Raw genomic sequence first — 22,107 nt, 5'->3', positions numbered from 1 at the left:
CCTCCTCGCCTAGTGAAAGTCTTGATTCTAGTAACCAGGAAGCTAAGAAGAAGAAGAAGAGGATGAAGAAGAAGAAGCAAAATAAGCAGGGGGGAACCAAACAACCATTGCTACCTATACAACTAGTGTGGAGAAACCTTCCAATCAGCCCCGCAAAGTGAAATTCCCTTACAATTTATGTAAGGTTGATCACCTTCTTAGAGATTGTTAAGGTATTCCCAAGATATTAGAAGTGTGGTCTATAGGCTCACATCAACCTTTTTCATCAGCTTCTGGACATCATGTTGGTGATAAACCTTCAACTAATGATAATAAGGTCCATGGGAAAAAGGGGAAGTCATGTTTCATGTAAGTTATGTGAATGGAATCATCCTATTCACCTTTGTCCTTATATGTATGAAGTGTCAAAATTCTTGGAAAACGTTACAACCTCTCAGCCTCATATTTTGGCTGGTTATCAGAAGCTTTCCCCTAATCCTCCACTAGTTGATGAAGTGATTGATCAGAATCCAAATCCAATCAATCCCACTCTCTTTGAATGTGAATCCCATGAGTCCGTTCCCAACCAACCATTGGTTGAGAAAATGGTTGACTTGATTCCACCTTCAGTCAGTCGTAATTTTCCCGTAGAGTGAAGTTCATACCACTTAGGTTCTTCTCGTTTCTTCAGATTCCAATGAACTGGGGGAAATCCTCCCGTTCCTATGGAACAGGGTTGAAATCCTCCTACTCCCACGATACAGGAGAGCAATTATCTTGTTCCCATAGCGTAAGGGAGTAGTTCTCCCATTCCCATGGAACCCCTTCTAAGTAGTATGGCCACTTCTTTTGATTGGAGTCAACTGGCAGGATGTCGTCTTCCTCCTTAAGTGCCCTTTCAAATCATAGTACGAGATTATAATATGCTTGTACCTGACATGGTCATAAATGAAGGCACATATATTAGTATTATGTCCTCAACTACTTGGCAAGATTTAGTTCTCCGCGGCTTGTGCCTGTTACCTATAATCTATTAGCGTTTAATAGAGGAACCAATCAACCATTAGGGATCCTTCCTTAGTTTCCCATTACTTTGGGAGGAAATACTGTCTATATTGATGTGATGGTAATCCAAGTCCCTTTGGATTTTCATTTGTTCCTTGGGCTTGACTATGTCTATGTCATGGGAGCTCTTGTCTCTTCAGTATTTTGTGTGATGTGTTTCTTACATGAAGGAAGAATCGTGACTATCGATAAACTTTCATTTGTTGGTCCTAATTTAACTCCCAATCAACCAACATCCCTAAATTGTACTTATATGCAGGTGTTATCTCCCCCGCCACAGATTAATTATGTGGCAACTTGTTCCATGCCCGCGTCTACTGATGATATAGTAGGTGATGTAGTTAATCATTCACTGGGGGAATTAGAGTTTGATCTGTCCATTGGATCCTTTGATACATGCCAGATCATTATTCTCCCTTCTGACGAGAAACTCTTGGAAGCGATGGCCTTCTGCAAGTCATGAACAAGGTCCTAGAGCAGAGTTCCTTTTCTTGTGTCAATTTTGTTACAAAATGAAACAAGGTGTCACGAGCATAGTTCTTTTGTTGTGTCAAGCTAGTTAAAAAATGAAACAGATCCCCTTCCAATATGAGTCTTTCACTTGATCTCGTAAATGAACCTTCATTCCATCCACCTGGTAGTAACCAGTAGTCTACTTAGGTGAATGAAATGAATCTTGTGGGGCATGTACCTCGAATTGAGTCGTTATGCTGGGGGCATGCAAACCAATCTCAAGCATAATTTCCCATGTTTCAAGCTTGTGTAAAAATGAAAACAATTTCAAGCATAGTTTCGACATGTTTCAAGCTTGTGTAAAAATGAAACCAGTCTCATCGTATCTCTTAAGATTTCCATTTTTTATCAGTTTGTTTCTACCAGATGAGCCTTGATTTTCCCATTCCATCATCATCATCTTCTTTTTCGATCACATGCTTTCACTTGGTTTTTACCCTTTCTAAAGGAACCTCTATGATGAGTGGTCTTACTAGCCAACCTCTTGACCTCTAAGTGTTTTGAGCAGTTCCATCATGAACGAAACCAGTTGGTACCCTTTATAACACTCCTTCCTCCAGGAGGAGTCCTCTTTCAACTCTTTTTAGACTCCTAAAATATGAAAATATTGTTGAGTACTTGTATTTCTGAACTTGTTAAAGTAAATGAAAAGACGTCTACTCAGTATAAGTTTAACCCTTTTCTAGACTGAGATAGAATACTTATAAAAAAGGAATACCCTAGTTGAACATGGCTAAGAGGTTCTGCTGAGTATTGTTTCCCGACTTTTCGGACTCAACAAAATACCTGCGAAAAGGAACCTTTGGAGTCTTCTTTTTCACCTTTTTTTCAAACTCTCTAAACATGAAAAAGATGTCGAGTTATATCTTCATTGTACTCGTTAAAGAATCAAACAACGATGGAATCGTCGATCATGATGGGACCGAACCACTCCTTCTCTGGGTTCATTAAATATAATCAGAGGGATTCATCCAAAGGATGAACTTGCAAATCAAGCATATGTTATCCTCCTCAAGCTTTTCAAAATAAATAGGTACCGAATAGAAATCATTGGGGAAATTGGGAAAATGGGATACTCCACTTGTTAATGGCATCTAGTTGCTCTTGAACATGACACTCTTCCACTTCATCTTGATGGATGTTCGGTTGGGAAATCTGCTTGTCTTTTGGTTTATCATACCTTTTCAAAGCCTACATTTTGGTTTTGGGTCAATTCTACCAACTCCATTTCAGTGTCGTCATTGTGTTCAAGAGAAGTCATTCAGTTAACATATGCTATAATACTATTAAGCCTTCATTCCATGTTTGCATTTATTGATCCAGTATGTATCAACATCATTATGATAATTCTGTCTCAAATCATCATACCCATTTCGTGTCATTGATGGGGGATACATCAAGGCCCTCCTATGATGGGCCGCTTCCTGTCGACATAAACTCATTATGTAGGAAGTTAACTTATAAAGATTCCATTGGTAGGTTTTTGCTTTCAAACATCAATGGTAAGTTTCCTCGCTCTTTGCGACATGTTTACATCATTGGGCTTTGACTGAAAGATTATGTGTGGTGTTCAACATCAACTCATTTATTCACACCATACAGATTGTACTAGAGTACCTTGAGAACCATTAACATCATTGGTGGTTTATGTCACGTCACTTAACGATTTACATCATTGGCTGGTAATCATATGGTGTCTACCATGTTTCACTTCGGATCATTAATTCACATGGTTAGAATCATACATTGGTTGGTCATGTGAACGAGATAGAAGACCTAGGATCTAGTTTCATCCATTTGGGATGCGATTTCAGGGGTAATACAAGATCACAATGTGTGAGGGCTATGATCATACAAACAATCATCTAGTCATGGGTCCACCATCAATCATCTGTGGACATGTGTTTTGGTCATTGTGCATGTAATATTAGCTTATGTGGGTAGCATGGGTATGCCTCCCTCAACAAAGATATCATGATGTAAATGTATTGTAACAGATGATGCTCTCAACCGGTTGTTCCTGATCCTGACTTTTCACAAGGTAAAGAACTTCAATCATCAGTTACCATTTCTAACTTTGTGCTTCATGGGGCAATTTGTTATAGGCCATTTTGTCGCATCTGGTCAATAGGCCTCCAAATGGGACCAATTCACATCCTTCAACATATTTTCATCATCCCTACACAAAGCCATAATCTATACTCTGCTAAATCCATGAGTTTTTGCTCTTAATTGTTGAATTCCCAAGCTTTTAAGGCCCAATGCACCCTCACCCTTTAGGGACCAGCATTGACTACTAGGTTGACCCTCTCTGCACATGCGTTGATCACCAACAGGTTGCTCTGTCTTGGGGGTGCGCTGATTCTATAAATTCGGGAAAAAATAAAATAATCTCGAAGCTTCCTCTTCCAAAAGCTTCCTGAGGTTGTTTCAACCATTTATCTTGGATAAAAATTTGAATCCTATCTGATTCCACCTTGGAGAAATCACCATCTTATCCCTTGAGCTCATCCTCCCATCACTTTTGGATCTCAAGCCTAGATTGGTAAATGGATAAGAATTCATGAACTACCTCTCACATCTATATATTTACAGCCATCCATGGGCAAGGGGTTGGATTTTGGAGATTGATTCTACCCTCATGTTGTTGCTTTGAGAGTCATTATTCCATGCATTAGGGTGACATAGAGGCATACTTTGTGGCAAGGAAAGGAAAAGTCAACTTGGGGAGCTCTTCTACAAGATCAACTCATATTTTTGGTTGTAACTCTCTCCATTTCTATTAATAAAAAGAGTAGTTTGTTTTCCTATATATGATGTTATGGTTTCCTGTATTTCAATACCATGTTGATCTATTGAATGAACTGATTGAATTATGCTACATATATGTCATATATCTTTGGCTTGTCTTGTTTGATTGTGCGGGTTCTAATTATAGCGATTAGAGTTAGGATTGAAGCATACAAGCTGAGGAAGGAGTGAATCTTGTGACGAATTCTAGGTAGGCCTCATCCCATCATTCAATTACTTCAAGGAAAACATTGTGCCCTTTGCTTTCTGTTGTTCTAGGCTAGTCCACCAAGCTTAGGGAAGACACTTCTGTCTGCAGTCGTAGATTCTGTATAACACTAAGACTAGGTCTCCTTATAGTGTATATATGAGACAAAGGGTACAATTATAATTAAAAGGGATTATGAAAGGTTCTAGCAGTGATAACAATATAACAATAGAAATTCAACCTCTTAATATCTAGGACTTAGTAATGGGTTTTAGGGTTAGCATGGTGCTTATATAAGGCTTAATAGAAGAAATCAATCTCAACTTGATCATCTACCCAAAATTGTGACAACTTAGGATTTTGTCCTTGATGCTAAGGTAGAGTATTATCTGTTTCTGAATGCCCTTGGTTACAAGCTACTATGATGACAATTATCTCCATCTTCCTGTGAGAACTATTGTTCCTCCATGAAGGAAAGACTTATGTAATCTTGAGTGATTTTCCACCATTCTCATTGGTGCAAAATTATTCCTTGCAAGTTAAACCTTCTGTCTTGTCTATGAATTCCTTGGAAATAAAATATACGTTGATTTAAATACAAGCCCTGTGACCCAAAAATGATGCATATAAAAAAAATTCATCTAAAACAACAAAAAATTGTGCTTAGTCATTCAAGGCTCCATCACTTACCTATCAGCCCCTTTGTGCTTATCCTCCTCTTCCACTCTGCACCATAGATGTTGTAGCCTCTCTCGTGACTAGTCAAAGTGGATACCACACTATGATGAATCTGTAGTTGTTACCTTGTAACCTCATCCAACCTTCTAAGATGGGAATTCTCATGCTTTAGTGCTTGAATCCCCCTCGTTTCCATTACAATCAACAAGAAGATCTGTAACTCCTCCCCAAAAGGTAGAATCCCGACCATACATGGGGGTTGCTCATGTTTCTCCAGGTCTTCCATTAGTAGGTTTAAATAAGTTTGGAATTCTACAATCTTGTAAAGCCTCTCCCCTATTTTTTTTTCTATTTGGTTCACAGACCTCAGATATCGGTACTGCTACGTGCAAAAAATATTTGTAACACGAAAATCCACTCAAAGGGATCACTTCCTACCAGCTCAACCATGGATCTTGACCCTGAGAGTGTCGAGAGAATTGAACCCGTGACCTCTCAATACTAAAGATGCTTTAACGACAGGAACTCGACCGATTGAGCTAACCCTCAAGGCTATAAATCCACTCCCATATAGCATAAGTAAATCTATATATTAGTACTCATGCTATTCCATAAAGAAAATGAAAATCAAATGAACTTTGAATATTATTTCATTACCTAAAGCAACCTCCTACTTTTGGTGATCTACCTCTTTGGGAACATCCTCCTCTCTTATATGTTTTCAAAGAGGGTCACTAAGCAAAGATAACATATTTGATGGTTTTCTAACAAGGCACTAGGTGTGCAATTACCACATTATCTCAAGTCCCTACTTTGTCATGCACCTCATTTTTCCCATGGAACTAAGTCACATTACCATCATATCCCCGTACAATAGGCTCATAAAGGTGCCACATCATTTGATATATGTCTATCTATAACCTTCACCAAACCATCCTCTCCTCAAACCACTAATGAATCCTCTTCCTATTATCCCACATGGCCAACTTGGCCTCATTATGACTTATCTGTAACGCCCCTCCCATATTTACCCAAATTCACAAGCTTTACAGGGTAAACATGAGACAAGTGTCACTATGATATGACTCGGCCTCCAATGTTCTAATTAAGGAAGTGGGCCCTACCAACTAAACACTTACTAACATCCCACATGGACTAAAAATCACTCAAGAGTTGAACAACCACCCCAAGTGATCAGTCCTTGAGTTGGAACCCTTTTTATATGACCTAGCTCCATAACTGCACCCTTGACACTGCATCCATGCATTTGGAAACCTATAACTGCACTCGCAAGCTTGCTTTTATGCGGCTATGACCTAAATCCTCTAGTTCTGAACTTGCGGTTCCGTGATTTGTGCCACATTTTTTAGGTCAGCCTCCATACCATTGCCCAAAATTTCCTGTAACTTTCCATAATGTAATCAAAGGTAATGACAAAGCCATCCAATCAAAACTCAAGCAAGAACTTGGCCCAATGATGCCTAATCCATAACATACATTTTCTCAAACATATGGAAAACATGTAAGCTACAAGCCATGAATGCATATCTGATCATAAGCTGACAGTATTTATCTGAGAATCACCAAGAAGGCTCTAAACCCTCTCTAGCTAGCTGTAATAGCACTTGTTATTCCATACATTCATTAAAAATTTAATAACTTATAAAAGTATGACATGATCCATAGATAGAATACATTATATAACCAACAAATAACCAACATACAAACCATGGCAAATAAGCCATATTGTCAACATGATAACTAGTACAAGTGCTTATAAATCACAATAGGAAAATAGTTCTTATTAACATATGAAAATGTCAACTAATTCAGGGACTTCCACGTACCACTAGACCATATATTGGGCTAAACCAAATCTCTTTTTCAGCCAATCATCCTCGCACCATGTTCCAAGCATGAATGTGGTATCTCATGGAATAAACCAAGACAAAACCAACCAGGGCTTCCAAAGGCCAAACCACCTCAACCCTCAACCGCAGTGATTCAACCTCTACAGTCTAGAAATCACAACTATATCGATCTCTACCCAAGCTGTCTAGGGCTCCAAGAACTAGTAAATATACCCACAAGCTTCCAGGGATCCAAAGCGTTTGTTCCAACCATGGCTCCAGGGATTAGTAACTCAACCCACCAACTCCTCCAAAGCGTTTGTCCCAACCTACGACTCCAAGAATTAGTAACTCAACCCAAGTTATTCCAGGGCTTCTAGAGTGTTTGTTCCAACCCACAACTGAACCTGAGCACCAATTAGAAAAACAAGTGGAAAACACACAACACCATGGCTATCTAGGAAATGACAAGGCAGGGCTACAACCATTATCAATCTAGGAAAATCTCCAATTCCAATGACAACACATAACCAAAGAATCACATGCATATACCATGCATCGAAAACCAGCATTCTAAATCTCACATGCACACTGTTACCTACAATCCATAGCTAATTTATGTCCTTACTTGTTATTGTCCAAGTTTTCCCTTGCACACCCTTACTTTCCTTGCTTGCTTGTCCAATTGTTTGTTCCTTCTCCTTTGTTGATCCTGATCAAAGAATGAGAACAAGTTTTCAAATGTTTCTCAAGTGCCTTTTATCATTGAGGCCTAGTCTCTTCCTTTCCTTTTTCCTTTTTCTTTCATTTTCCTTCATTTTTCCTCTAATTTCCCTTGCATGCAAATATGTGTCTCTTCACCTTCCTTTTCTCCTATATTCATTTATTTCCATAATTAAATTCCAATTATTACCTCTTTGCCTTTTCCAATGTCTTTGTCAATTTCCATAGCCATTAATAAACCGAAAGTGATGCCCACTATAATGTTTTCCCACCATTCAGCTTGGAATACGTGTCCCATGACCTTGGTCTTATTTTATTTACATGGAAAATCAACCACGGGTTGTTACGTTATCTTTACTAAATCCATCCTCTTGAGAGGTGGAAACCTATTTCATGCTATGCCCATGGTAGTGAAATGTTGGCCAGGCCTCTTGATTGAGCATTCCTAGTAGTAGACTAAAGTTAGTAGGAAGTCACCCCAATCATAAATATCTCCCCTTTCACATCCATAATTAGCAAGAGTGTCTATATGGGTAGGACATGGGTGGAAATTTTCCTCATTGGTCATCCATGCATAACCTCACAATGACCTTAGGTAAGGTATTTATAGCCATGTAGATGTGATGGACCAAGTTCACACCCATTCTCACTTCTCCTTCCCTATTAGCTCTACATTCGTTAGTGTCCTCCAAGCCAAGTCTATATCCAATACCTTTATGTATGTAGGGGTATACGCCCATGATCGATACTCCCATTAATAGATATGCATCCTCTAGAATGATACTGAAGTGTCACATGTGGAAATAGAATAAATGAGGCTCTAAGTTCGAGGAGCTTAATACCACATGATAGAGGCATTACTTAATTCAACGCATCCTACCCTAGTTAGCTTGTATAACCCTACTCTCCTAAGGGTTTGTTTTTCATCTAATGATAGATTCCTCAACATGTTGAATAGACACTCTACATGATCATGCTTCCAATTCTCCACTTAGAGAATCTTAGCCACCTAAAATCTAGGTGGTTGTTTATCACCTACTCTAGGTCCTCCATGAACACACAATGATTTAATTAGTCCAAACACTTAGAAAATCATCATCACCTATCATTAGTTTTCAAAGACTTTCATGAATATTTATTATATATTGTACTATGGGATTTACATTCATTCCATACATTACAATGTCATAATCACATGTTTTTATGTGCACGTTACCATGACTCTATTTTGCAGTATATTCCCTAGGTATACTGCATGTTCGTTTTTGAATCATAGGAAGTGTTGCATTACTTTCCATCAAAAAAATCATATCACAAGCTATGACCAAAATTTTGTTTGGCTCTCCTCTTCTCCCCTACGAGTGGGCTTAACAATATGAATCTATGACGAGATAATTTTTCCCCTATAATCATTTCCATTATTGTGATGCCATAACTTATGGGTTAAAATTCAAATGAGTGCTTGTGTCACAAACTTCATGCAATTTAAGGGGCATAGAGTCCACCTTGGACCATTTCCACTTATGTCCCCTCCTCATAGTCATTCTTGATGCTCCAAATGACATTTGGTTGATTAAGTGGTAAGTTTTCATTTGTAGTGTAAAATGAAAATAATATTATTTTTTATTCTTTCATGTGTTTATATGTCACATTTAATGTATTTAATGAGTCGTTGGTGTTGAATTTTGACCAAAATTACACGAGTTTTTTTAATGTTTCCAATGCAACAATGTAGTTAGCTTTTTCAAAATTTGTCAACTTTTATTTTTTTAAAGCCTCCTACTCTTCTAGACTCCCTTGAGGAGTTTTTGAAAAAAATACAAGTCTTTGAAACCCATTCTTTCCTTGAACCTCCTAGGTATTAGTGGTTCTTGCAAAACATTTTCTTGTAGCTCTTAGTTGCAGCATGACACATGCCTAGATTTGTTTGATGATGATGTTATTGGTCTCCCTTCCTTTGGTTATATCTATAAGACACGTCAAGATTATGGCTCTGACCACCTTTAGGAAACTAGCTACTTATGGTGGTTTCATATCCCACCTCTCTATTTTAACACTACTCTATAGGTCTCTCTTCTCTTCTCCCTCACTTGTCACCTAAGGTTGAACCTTATTACTAACCCCTCTTAGCATCAATGAGGTTGCTCATAAGAAATTTTTAACCTTATTCTCTTAAAGATGAGCTTCTCACATAGCTTGCCTATTTTTTGTTACAGGTACTTCCATTTGGTCTCTAGGGGTATGCATGAATTATTAGGGCTAATGGACCCTTATGAAAAGTGATTAATTCATCTAGTGAAACTTTTCAACTTGAGTTTATCCTATTCTTCATGCACCATTTTAGATTAACAAGCAAGACTAAATGGACTCATCTACTCAAACCCATGTCAAAAATCAAGTCAACTAAAACATGTTATATGCACTCAACAATCATTCACATGGATGGAAGGAGTTAGGGAAACCTAGGGCCATTGGTAACCACATATATTTTGAGGGATAGGATCAAGTGCTTATCTCTATGCACACATATTTATTTTCATAGTCTAGTGCCTTCACATTCATGGTAAGTTGATTTAATTATTGTTTGTTTCATGCCCTAGTTATTGCTTTACTTTCATACTAATTAGACTTGCTTAACGACAATCGATTGGATGTTGAAGGTTTAGTTCAAGGAAGTCCTACAATGGTGCCCTAAGTGTTTTCATTCCAAGCATAGATTGGTGAATTTGAAAAAGGAAGATAAGACTCATGTTCCCCTCACTCCTCTCACATTCAAAGAGATGTTGTTCCTACTAGACCATGATGTTTTTAGGTATTTGAAGTCAATGCTTTATTAAATGCTCATTGAGTGGCAACACTATTTTAAAGTAATGGCTTCTACAATTAACCACATATGGATCTAAGGCATTCTAGATAAAGGTCATGGAATTGTCCAAGCTCTATCAAGAATTAGCTTGATTGTTTTCTAAGGTGGTTGGTCAAGAAACCATAATAAGGTGCCTAGATATGTCCTGCACATCATGTAATACACATTATACAAGGATGGAATTTTTTAATTGGAGGAGCTTATCTCCAATGAGGTTGCCACCAATTAGCCAATTTTCAAAAGTTTCCAAGATTCTTTATGTCTTCGTGTCTTATTTTTGAACTAGTTTTTTGTAATTCATTCAAGAGACTATTTCCAAAATGGGATGTCAACTTCAAGATAGAATTTCTTCAATGTTGGTATCCATCTTCGTTGAGCCACAAAGCTCTTTATCATTTTTGCAAAGTTTAAGATGCCTTTATTAGGAAGCTTAGATACATGATAATAGGGAATGAACCTGATCATCCAACTATGGAATCTAGAAGCTTCCTCATGGGAAAGGGAGATTATTTTTACGAGGAAATCACACTTACATTAGACTCTAAAGTTTTTAGGTAAATCCCTATTTCTTTCCCAAATTTACACGTGATCAAATATTCCTTGTTTAATTCTACAAACAATATGAAAAATGGTTGGTGTCTTTAATAATAATAAGTAATTTGTCTCTACCATTTTCATGTGCATAGGATCTATAGTTAAAATAATTACCAAATTTGGAAAAAAAACATCAAGGTTTTAATTATTTTTATTTAAAAGAAGTAGAGGCATTTTTGGGTTTTCACCCCAAGGGGGATTTAACAACCCACATGATAGCAATCAAGTACAACTCTTATTTTCTTGCGCTAGGTGAATAAGCAAAGGGGGCTATAGACAATGAAGATATTACATGTAGACAAAGGGATAAATAAAGCACAACATCACATTCATAATTATGATGGCAAAGAAAAGATGGCAATCCTCTTAGATAATGTTCTTGAATTGATCAATATGAACAACAAGTCAAAAGAAAAAAAAAATATGGGACAAGATAATTTATGATCTTACTAATAATTCTATTCCCCAAGGAAAGAGGAGAGAAATATCTAGAGTTAGTAGTAGATTAGATTTTATAGTGCACCCTGCGCCCCCCTCGGCACCCCCCCCCCCCCCCACCCACCCTGCGCCCCCCAACCCACCCACCCATCCCCATAAGAATGGTGCCTCTATCACATTTGTAAAATTTAATCAAAAGAATGTAGTTGGAAATGGAGGAAATGGTAGTGATGGAAGAGATCCAGATAAAAATAAGATTCAATGGGCACACCATTTCCCCTATCCCCCCAAAAAATATTCCCTCAAACACTAATAAAGAATACCAAACTAGGACACTTGACATAAATTTAAATAACATTGAAATTGATGATGATTATAACATTTTCACTGCTTGGTAGCGATGCAGTTAAAAAATAAAAGGCTAATTGCAAAAAAAGTAATGCATCTAGAAGTGCCCATTTTTTAAGATAGTTTAATTGCTCTACACCATGCATATTTTAACCAACAATCTAAAAGCTTCAAATATATAGGGTCAAATTCAAAGGGAAGAAACTACTATAGTATAATAGCATTGTATTAGATGTTTGATGAGCCTCATCATTGGGTAATTATATGGGCATTAATTCACCTCCTAGCTTAGTCAGACCAACTATTCTCATAACTTATTGCATGCTTTTGATTATATTTTGTTTATGAGGTGAGTTAGAGTTGGATATTTTTCTTTGTGGTCTAATGTGCATTTAATGCAGGATTAAAGGAGAAAATCAAGGAATTTTGGCAAAGACCAAGGTCAAAACTCGAATGGGACAAGGGAGAGGGATTATAGGAGGTAAATCCTCCTCATTTACTACCCCTCCATTCGAATATTCCTCCATCAGCTCGGAGTGCAAACAACCAAATCATGAGGACTAGAAGGCAGCCGAGCAAGTGAGAGACAAAGCACCAGTTTATCTCGAGTTTGGGAGCCGAGCCTCCCTAATTTTAAGGAAGTCATTGGAGACTTTAGATGTATAAGTAGAGAGGCCTAGGACCTCAGTAGGATTTGGATTTTCATTGTAAAACTTTACTCTATTTTCGAGCTGCAAGACTTGTGACAGTTCTTTTTGATGTAATTTGTTGTTTTGGTAATAAGAATGAGTTTTGTTTTGAGCCAGCATTGAGTTAACTCAGAGGGCTGAAGCTCTTGGGTTAGGGCCCAACCCTAGTAGCCAAGGCTCCTCTTGATTGTACATGTATGTTTAGTGTAGATTCATAGTTTAATTGCTAATTTGCTTATTAGATGCATTTCCATTACAAGTAGTGTAGATTAGATTGGTTGTGTGATAGTTTGCTTCCGTTTGTGCCTTATTGCAAGTAGCAGGTTAGAAAGGAGAAAAATGATCACCACAAGGTTGTTAGCAAGTGTCTCATCCTCACTTCCTCCCTCTCAGACCATGACTTGAGGAAGGGACCCTTAAGCAACCCCAAAATACAGATTTCTAGTTCTTTTATGAGCTTTGGAGTTTGATGTCTTTAACTTAGTATTTGGTTAATGTTGCAAGGTAGATTTCATTGTCATCTTTTCCATCTCCACTTCTGTAGTATATCTCACTCATGCTTTCATTCCCTTCAACAACTTTCTTCATGCATAATAAAGGCAGTTGATTCATTAGTTCTGCTTTTCTAGTTTATGAAAATGTATCTTGTTGCATGACGTTTTGGAAGACACACATGTTTTATGCAGAGCAGGTGCTTCAGGGGGAGACCAAGACTTCAGAGCCATCAACCACCTTCTGCTTCATCCACCTTAGCCATCCCTTGTCTCCACCATCACCCTCAATAGTTTTTCATCATTTTTCATTGAAATTCTCCTAAACACATTGAGTGAATCTAGCCATCTCTTATCTTGGATATTGACTCATGAGTGCTCATAGACCTTCTAACACTCCATTCCACCCATCACACACCTTTCTTAAGCCTCCCAACACCTCCAACACCTCACAATTAGCTCTCAGATGTATCCGGTAGGTCTCCTGTAATTCCTACAGGATCATCCTGTAGGTTTCTAGTACATCCTATAGGTTTTCCTGAAATAGCCTATTTTGAGGCCGAATTGATGGGAAACCTCTAGGAAGTCACAAAAATCCTCCTAGGACCCCTCCACACCATCCAACCACTTCATAAACCTTCCATCCATCCTCAAACACCTTTGATCTACTTGTCACATCCACAAGAAAAAATAGTTTGCATACTTGATTTTGCCTAAAAAGACCAAAAAAAGTGAAAACATATTTAGTTTAGTTTCTTTACTTGCACATTAGTATTGTTTGATGCTTTTTACTTTTGCAGCTTAGATAGTAGCATTTTTTTATTGTTGATTTAGCATCTCTACTTAGCATAGCTTCTTAAATGGTTAATTAGGGTATGGTGTGGTTTAGCATTACATGTTGGCTTTCTCCATTACTGCAGTAGAGTAACTCTCTTAGAGTATATTTGCCTTTCTTCCATCAAAGAATCAAGCTTCTTTTGACTCTATAGAAGTCTGGCTTGGAACCCCAGTGGTTTGTCACCAGCTGAACAGTGACAACAGGCATAACCATCACTTTTACTTGTGCATACAACATTGTCACCTCCAAGTTTGTACGAACCCCGGGTTGATAAGTAAAGCTGGTAGCCCAGGAGTTGCAGCATCCTTGCTACAATACTGGCACTCATCACTTTTTGGTGTCGTTGCTGGGGAGGTGTCTAAGTAGAATGTGATTATTGCTTTCTTTTCTTCTATTTCTTTTCTTCAATATTCTGCCATTAGTTTATTTTTACAAAAGTAATCTAGTTGTTTCCTTTCTTTAATTTTGCATTATCTGCTTTCCTTTCCATTCTGCAAGTAGGATTTCAATTCAACAAGTAGCTTTTTCATTTTGTTAGTAATTTTCAGTCAATTAACAATTTCAATTTTGCAAGTACTTTCCAAGTTTTAAAAAGAATACAAAACCAACCCAAAAATATTTCCTTTCATGCCTCGTAGGAATAGGGACAACTTAGGGAATTTTTTGCCAAATACCCCCACTGCATCCAACAACCAACCTTCTCTCTTCTTTGGTGGCTGTGAACTAGAGGAACCCTTAGGTGAGCAACCTGACATATTTGAAGAACCTACAGCGGAAGAAGAAGAAGAAGAGGAACCCATTCCCACTGAACCAATGGCTAAAAACCGAAATGACAGAGGGAATAGAGAGAGAGTTGAGGGTGCCTACCTCATCAGGGAAACCAATGGGGACACTAAGATGAAGAATATAAGACCCTCTGCCCTACCTCATTTCCATGGCTTGACCATAGAGGACCTCGACACTTTCCTGTTTGAGTTTGTTGTTATATGCCGAACCTATGACTATACAGATGATGAGAAAAAGTTAAAATTATTTCCATCTACCCTCAAGAATGTAGCTTTCGTTGGTTCATGGGTTTACCTGGAGATAGTATCACAAATTGGCCTCAGATTCAGTAGGCCTTTAACAAAAAATATCGGGACTATTGCCAGTCAAAGGATACTAAAAAAGAAATTTTCAGGATGACCATAGGCCATGATGAATCCTTAGAAGACTACGAAGAAAGATTCCAACTTAGTTACAAAAGGGCCAGGTGCACACTTGACCTTGAGTCACTAAAGCTGGTCCTGCTTAGGGGAGTAAGAGAAGATCTTCTGGATACCTTACATTTGTTAGTAGGAGGAGATATCTACCAATTACCCTATGAGGATATCAAGACTGTCTTTAGAAACCATTCTAGGGCAGCCAGGAAAAATGGTAGGGGTAGTCAACCTATGGCCAATACATCATCTTCCAACTCATCCATCAAGGGTGAAATTGGAAACATGTTGGAAGATTTCAAAAGTGAGATGCTGCAAACCCTTGCCTTGCAAATGGACACCATGAACATTAAAAGGAAGTAGGAGGAAGCAGAGAGAGCCTTGGCCATATTTTGTCCTAGATGCACTAGGAGGCATCCTAGGAATGAATGTCCATTGAACTCTATTGAAATTTTCTCGGCCTGTGAAGAAAACCACTCCACAGACAAGTGCCCTTCTTTACCCGGACTCAAAGTTGTATATCAAGGAGCTGAAGGGGTCACTGAGCAACTTTGCTACATTAACCAAAGGAGACCTCATGGGCCTAGACCATACTAGCAGGGCATGCAAGGGTCATCCCATGCATATTACAACCCCAACCAAACCACAACCATACCTTCTTGGGGACCCCCTACTCATTCTTCCTGGTCTACACCCCCTCCTTGGTCTTATGCATCTCAGTATCACTCCCAGCCAGCCAGCCAGTCATTTCAACCTTATGCTTTGCCACAACCTTAGTGGTATACACCACTCCAGGGGTGGAGGCCCCAATACATAATGCTCCAGCACTATTGCCTCCACCACCTTCCCAACTACAACTCCTACACTCTGCTCCACCCAAGCAACCCCAGATGCCTGCCCAGCCAAATCCGAACCCAAACAATAGGCAGGCATCTGGGGTGGCAATGGGATCACCCCTTTCAACAATTGTGGCTATCTTATACATGGAATACTTTGAAAAGAAAGCCCTTGAATCATACCCTTTGAAGCCAGCTTGGTGGAAGCGATACGTTGATGATACCAATATAAAATGGACTCATGGTAAAGTAGATCTTGACAAGTTTTTTATTCATCTTAACTCTATCTCTCTAGAGATAAAATTCACTATGGAGCTTGAAGAGAACATGAGCATCCCTTTTTTAGATGTGCTTATCATCAGAAAGAAGGATGGCTCTTTGGGACATAAGGTTTTCAGGAAGTCAACCCACACAGAAAACTACGTCCACGCTGATTCTCACCATCACCCGGCCCAGAAGTTTGGTGTTCTAAACACTCTCGCCATCAGAGCCCTTTGAATTTCTGACTCTGAGCATTTGGATGAAGAAAAGAAGCATTTAATCTCAGCTTTTAAAGGTATAGGCTACAATGAAAAAGAAATTAAAGTAGCTATACAAAAAGCTGAAAGAAAGGTGTTATCTCATAAGCCTAAGGATCAAGACCAACCTCAGTGTGGGAGGGTTTTTCTTCCTTATATTCAAGGAGTAACTGATAAAATTGCAAAAATCCTTAGAAATAAAAACATTATCACGCAATTCTCAGCACTTGGAACTATTAGGCAAGGTATGAGGTCTGTCAAGGATAATATTAATAGACATCAGCTTATGGGAGTCTATAAAATAGATTGCTCATGTGGAAAAAGTTACATTGGTGAAACAAGTCGATCCTTGCAGACTAGACTCAAGGAACATGGAGCTGACATTAGGAATGAAAGGTCTCGAACTTCGGCCCTTGCAGAGCATTCCACAAAAAACAAGCACCATGTCTGTTCGGAAAAAGCTTCAATTATCGCACGTGAAGATAAACATCACAGGCGGAAGATCAGAGAAGCTCTTGAAATTATCAAACATCCACATAATCTCAACAGGGATAATGGTATTGAGATTAGTGGTAGTTGGCTTCCCTTAATTAGAGAAATTAAGAGCGCCAGTACATCTTAGGCATAGAGCTCAACAGGTAAATTTTTCTTTCCTTTTCTAGCAATTAGTAGTTAGTTGCTTCTCTATTAGGTATTAATTAGAACATTAATATTATTATTAATTATTAGTTATTAATTATTATTATTAATACATTAACTTTATTTATTATTAATACATTTGTAAGTTATTAATTACTAATTATTATTAAAATTAATATTATTAATAAATATTAGTTATTAATTATTATTAACACATTAACATTGATATTAGTAACAATGATATTATTTATAGTGATTTAATTTATTAATCATTATTAATATTTATTAGTTAATAATTAATAATTAATAATTATTATACATTAATATTAATAATTATTAGCTATTAATTATTAATAATTATTATTAATACATTGACATTAATAATTATTAGTACATTAATATTAATATTATCATATCATCAATTATTAATACATTAATATTATTATTAACTTTTAGTTATTAATTATCAATTATTAGTTATTAATCATTAATTTTTTTTTTTTTTTTTTACAAGAACGGTTATGGGGCTTTTATATTAATCTTGGGCAAAATGCCTAAATCTGATTACATTATGAGCTTCTTTGTCCTGATGCATTTCTTCGCTAAGAATGTAGCTGAAACTTACAAGTTTCTTCCTTGGATAGACCCCCACTGAGCTAATTTCAGAGATTTTCCCCCACTTGAAAATACAAACAAATTGGTTTAGTAATAGACAATAGAACATGGCAGCAGTCTAATTATGGAATGGGTTCCCATGATTCTTCTTCCTCTTTTAGCTTGGTCCCGGCAGAGAGAAGGACAACTTTATTGGCTTCGATGTCCGCCTTTTTATTGTGAATTCTCAACACGTGGTAGTACTTCAAATCCTGAAAGTTGTTTTCCAAACCTTTGATCTTGGTGATCAGCCTTGCTAGATTGAGGTCCGGTACTGGAGTGTTGGAGACCATTGCATTTATAATGACTTGAGAGTCGCCTATGACAAGTGCTTCATTTATGCCCAGTTCTTTGAGGGTCTTGAGTCCTTGGAAGAGGGCCAAGGCCTCAGCTTGAATGCTGGTAGTGTAGCCTAGTCCCCAGGCATAGGAGTGAATTTTTTCCCCGGTTTGATTTAGAACAACACCTCCTGCACCAGCTTTGCCCAGATTTCCCTTTGTTGCTCCATCAAAGAAAAGGAAGTTCCTTGCTTGCGATTTAAGCCACTAATGGAAGTCATTCTCAGGTTTTCTTATTTGCCATTCTTTGATAGTGGGGGCTTTTTTGACTGCTGGATGAAATTGAAGTTCTAGCGTTGATCCCCATGCTATATCCTGCTGTCTGAAGTTGGAGTCATCTTTTATATCAATCAAGCACTCCTTTATGTGACTTTTAATCTTAATTTCTAAGACTTTGTGACTCTTTTTGTGTTTCTAAAAATTCTTTTATTACGCTCTATCCATATCTGCCAATAGATAATTTTTGGGAGGACAGCCCATGTTGCTTTGATAGTCAGATTTTTAGGAGGAGGACCTGGAAATCTGTTTGACCATTCAGAGAAAAGTTCAGAAGTGGAGCAAGGGACAATGAAGTTAGGATCCAAATCATGAGTAAAATAGGACCAGATCTTCCTGGAGACGCTGCAATCTAAAATTAGGTGGATTGCTGTCTCAGCGTTTTCATTGCACAAAGGACAGATGGATGGGCCATGGAAGCCTTTCTTTTGCAAGTTATCATAAGTTAAAATTTTTCCGTGGCAGTAAACCCAGGCAAAGAAATCAACCTTGGGCCATGAGGGCAGGTGCTAGACGCCTTGCCAAGGAGCTGGATACGGAGGAACATGAGGTCTCTCAACCAGTTTAGCTTACCCCTGTGCGACTGTATATCCTTTGCCTTTTGGTCCCCAGCCCATCTCATCTCTCTTCCTCGAATGCGTGGGTGCCAATCCATGGAGGGCGTCGAGCAACGTGGTCCACTCAAAGTTCAAGTTGTCCGGCACATTTAATCGCTTCCAGCCTACCCATGAAATATCCCACAGAGTTTGCATTCCTTCTTTGTCCATCCAACAACGCAACGAATTAATGGACGCTCTGGTTTCTATTGGCTCCTTGTTCATGATTCTGTCCGACCATATTTTGATTTTTTTTTTCTGTTGCCTGGTATCTAGTAAGAGTGGGCGGTGATTAGAGATGCGGCTCTGTCATAAATTTTGAGGAATGTCGAGTTTGGCCGATGAATCACATTGTCTAAGAATCTGGATCTTGGACCTCTGAAATATTTTTTCTAGAGCACCTTTTGGGCCCAGCCAGGATTGGGGGCGATGATCCTCCAAATGATTTTTGCAGCCATTGCCACGTTCTGTTGACGAAGATTATTGAAATTTAGGCCACCTTCCCACAACGGCTTGGAGATGATATCCCAGTTGACAAGAGGGATATTTTTTTCGTTTTGTTTCCTTCCCTTCCAGAAGAATATCCTTATGTATTCCTCCATTTTGCTTAGAATGAATGCCGGAGCGAGGAGTCCTGCGAATTGGAATAGAGGCAAGCTGTTGAGAACATATTTTATTAAGACTGTTTTGCCTGCAGCATTCAGCCAGGAATAACTCCAGGCTTGAATCTTTGCCTTGAACTTTTCTAACTGAGGGAGCCAATCTTTGCTAGATGGTATCTTGTGAGATATTGGGAGGCCCAAGTATTTAAAGGAAGACCAGGAGGAGGAAGCTTCAAAGCCCAAGCATCTGGATATGGCAGAAAGCAGCCTAGGCGTAGTATTCCAGCTGAAAATATGACATTTGCTCTTGTTAACAACACTGCCTGAAGCTTCACTAAACTCATCCAGGACCTCTTTGAACTTTGTGGCAGAGGGAATAGAGGCGGGACCCAACAACAGTGTGTCATCCGCAAACAAAGCATGGTTAATATTTTTGGTCCCTCTTGCAATGCGCAGACCATTAATTTCTTGATCATGCAACTTTTTATCTAGCAGGAAGCTGAGGGTTGAGGCCTGGATGACAAAGAGCAGGGGGGATAGAGGGCACCCCTGCCTGAGTCCTCTCGAGGCTTTAAAGAAGTCTGTGGCTCTTCCATTAACAAGAGGAGCTATCCATGGCTCCGAGATGCATGCCCGGATCCAATTGATGAAGTTTGTTCCAAAACCAAATTTACACATAACATTTACAAGAAAGCTATGATTGACTCGATCAAAAGCATTTGCTGAATCAAGTTTGATCACCATACCTCGCTCTTTTCGCAGTAGACTTGAGTGTATTTCCTCCTAGACTAGTAGAAAGTTGTCCACGATCTGCCTTCCATGGATGAAGCCTCCTTGATTCTTTGGAATTATTTTGGGGAGGATAAACTTCAATCTGTTTGCAATTACTTTGGTGATCAATTTGTACCCTGTATTACATAGAGAGATCGGCCGAAATCTGTTGAAGTTATTGGCACCTTTTTCCTTGGGTATGAGTGCTAAAAGCGCAAAATTAGTATTGCCTCTGATTTTCTGAATATTTTGGGATTTTTGTACCATTTTGAGAAGATCTTTTTCAATAATCGGCCAGCAAGTTTGGAGGAATCTAGCAGAGAAACCATCCGGCCCAGGGGCTTTATCCATGTCCATGTCGAAGAGAGCCTTTTTCACCTCATCTTTGGTGACTTTGGCCTCTAGAGATTCATTCCTTCACTGAGAAATTACAAAGGGTATATTTTCTAACAGCTCCGGATAGTGGCTTGGGTCCTTGTCTTCACTATATAAATTCTGGAAATGTGTAAACGCAGCTCTCTTTATGCAATCAAAGTCCTTATGGATATCTCCCTCTTCTTTAATCTCTGAGATGGTGTTGAAACATTTCCTTGCCTGTGCTTGTTTATGAAAATAAGCAGTGTTCTTATCCCCAGCTTTAAGCCAGAGGTTTCGAGATTTCATTCTCCAATGCTCTTCTTCAGCTAAGCAGGCTTTGTGATATTGCTGTTGGAGCAAGGTTTCTTGTTCTAGAGAATCCTTTGTGGGCATAGTGTGTTCCATACCATTTTCATGAGAAACAAGAGATGCTTTAAAGGTTTTCCTTATTGTGGCCGGATTGGACAGCGTTTTGGCCCATCTTTTTAGAGCTCCTTTTACCCTTCTGAGTTTTTCCTCCCAGATGTAGAATGGCGATCCTTTAACTGGTTGGTTCCAACATTCCTTGACAGTTTGCATGAAATCAGGCTCCTTTACCCAAAGAGGGCTGAATCTAAAAGGAATAGGGCCCAGATCATGGTGAGCTAATAGATCTAGCTTTATGGGCTTAAGATCAGAGATGCTGTTGGCAAGAATATGCATTCTGGGCTCTAATCCTAACAACAGATAGGAAATTTGAATGATAAACCTATCTAACCTGGCAGCAATGTGTCCAGGGCCCACTCTTTTATTAGACCAAGAGTACTTACCTGAAGAGGGTTTGATGTCCAGCAGATCCCAGTCTTGCATTATGTCCTCCACCCATTCTCTAGCCGGATCTCTAACTATGCTGCCTCCCCTTTTTTCTGATGGATGTAGGGTGAGGTTGAGATCGCCAGCAATTATTATGTTTTCTAGATCTGTCGAATCTGCTTGATGTCTTACATAGTCCCAACAGTCTTTTTTTTCCCCAATGTTGACTGGAGAGTAAACATTGAAAAGGCAGAATGTTTCCTTAGTATCCAGGTTTTGCATTTTCAGCATCAACCAATGGATATTCCCGGCCTCGAGTAAAACTGTAAATTTATTGGCATTCCAAAGAGTACCTATCCCTCCTGAGGCACCCCGGGCGGAGACTGCTCTTGCTTCACTTTTATTCCAAAGTTTCTTGCTTGCTTGAAGGAAGACAATGTCTTCCAGCTTTGTCTCCTG

Source organism: Pinus tabuliformis, chromosome 7, assembly GCF_031772625.1.
Source record: "Pinus tabuliformis cultivar Carrire ecotype Pingquan chromosome 7, CPIR1, whole genome shotgun sequence".
NCBI classification, from domain to species: Eukaryota; Viridiplantae; Streptophyta; class Pinopsida; order Pinales; family Pinaceae; genus Pinus; species Pinus tabuliformis.
This window is presented reverse-complemented; position numbering follows the sequence as displayed.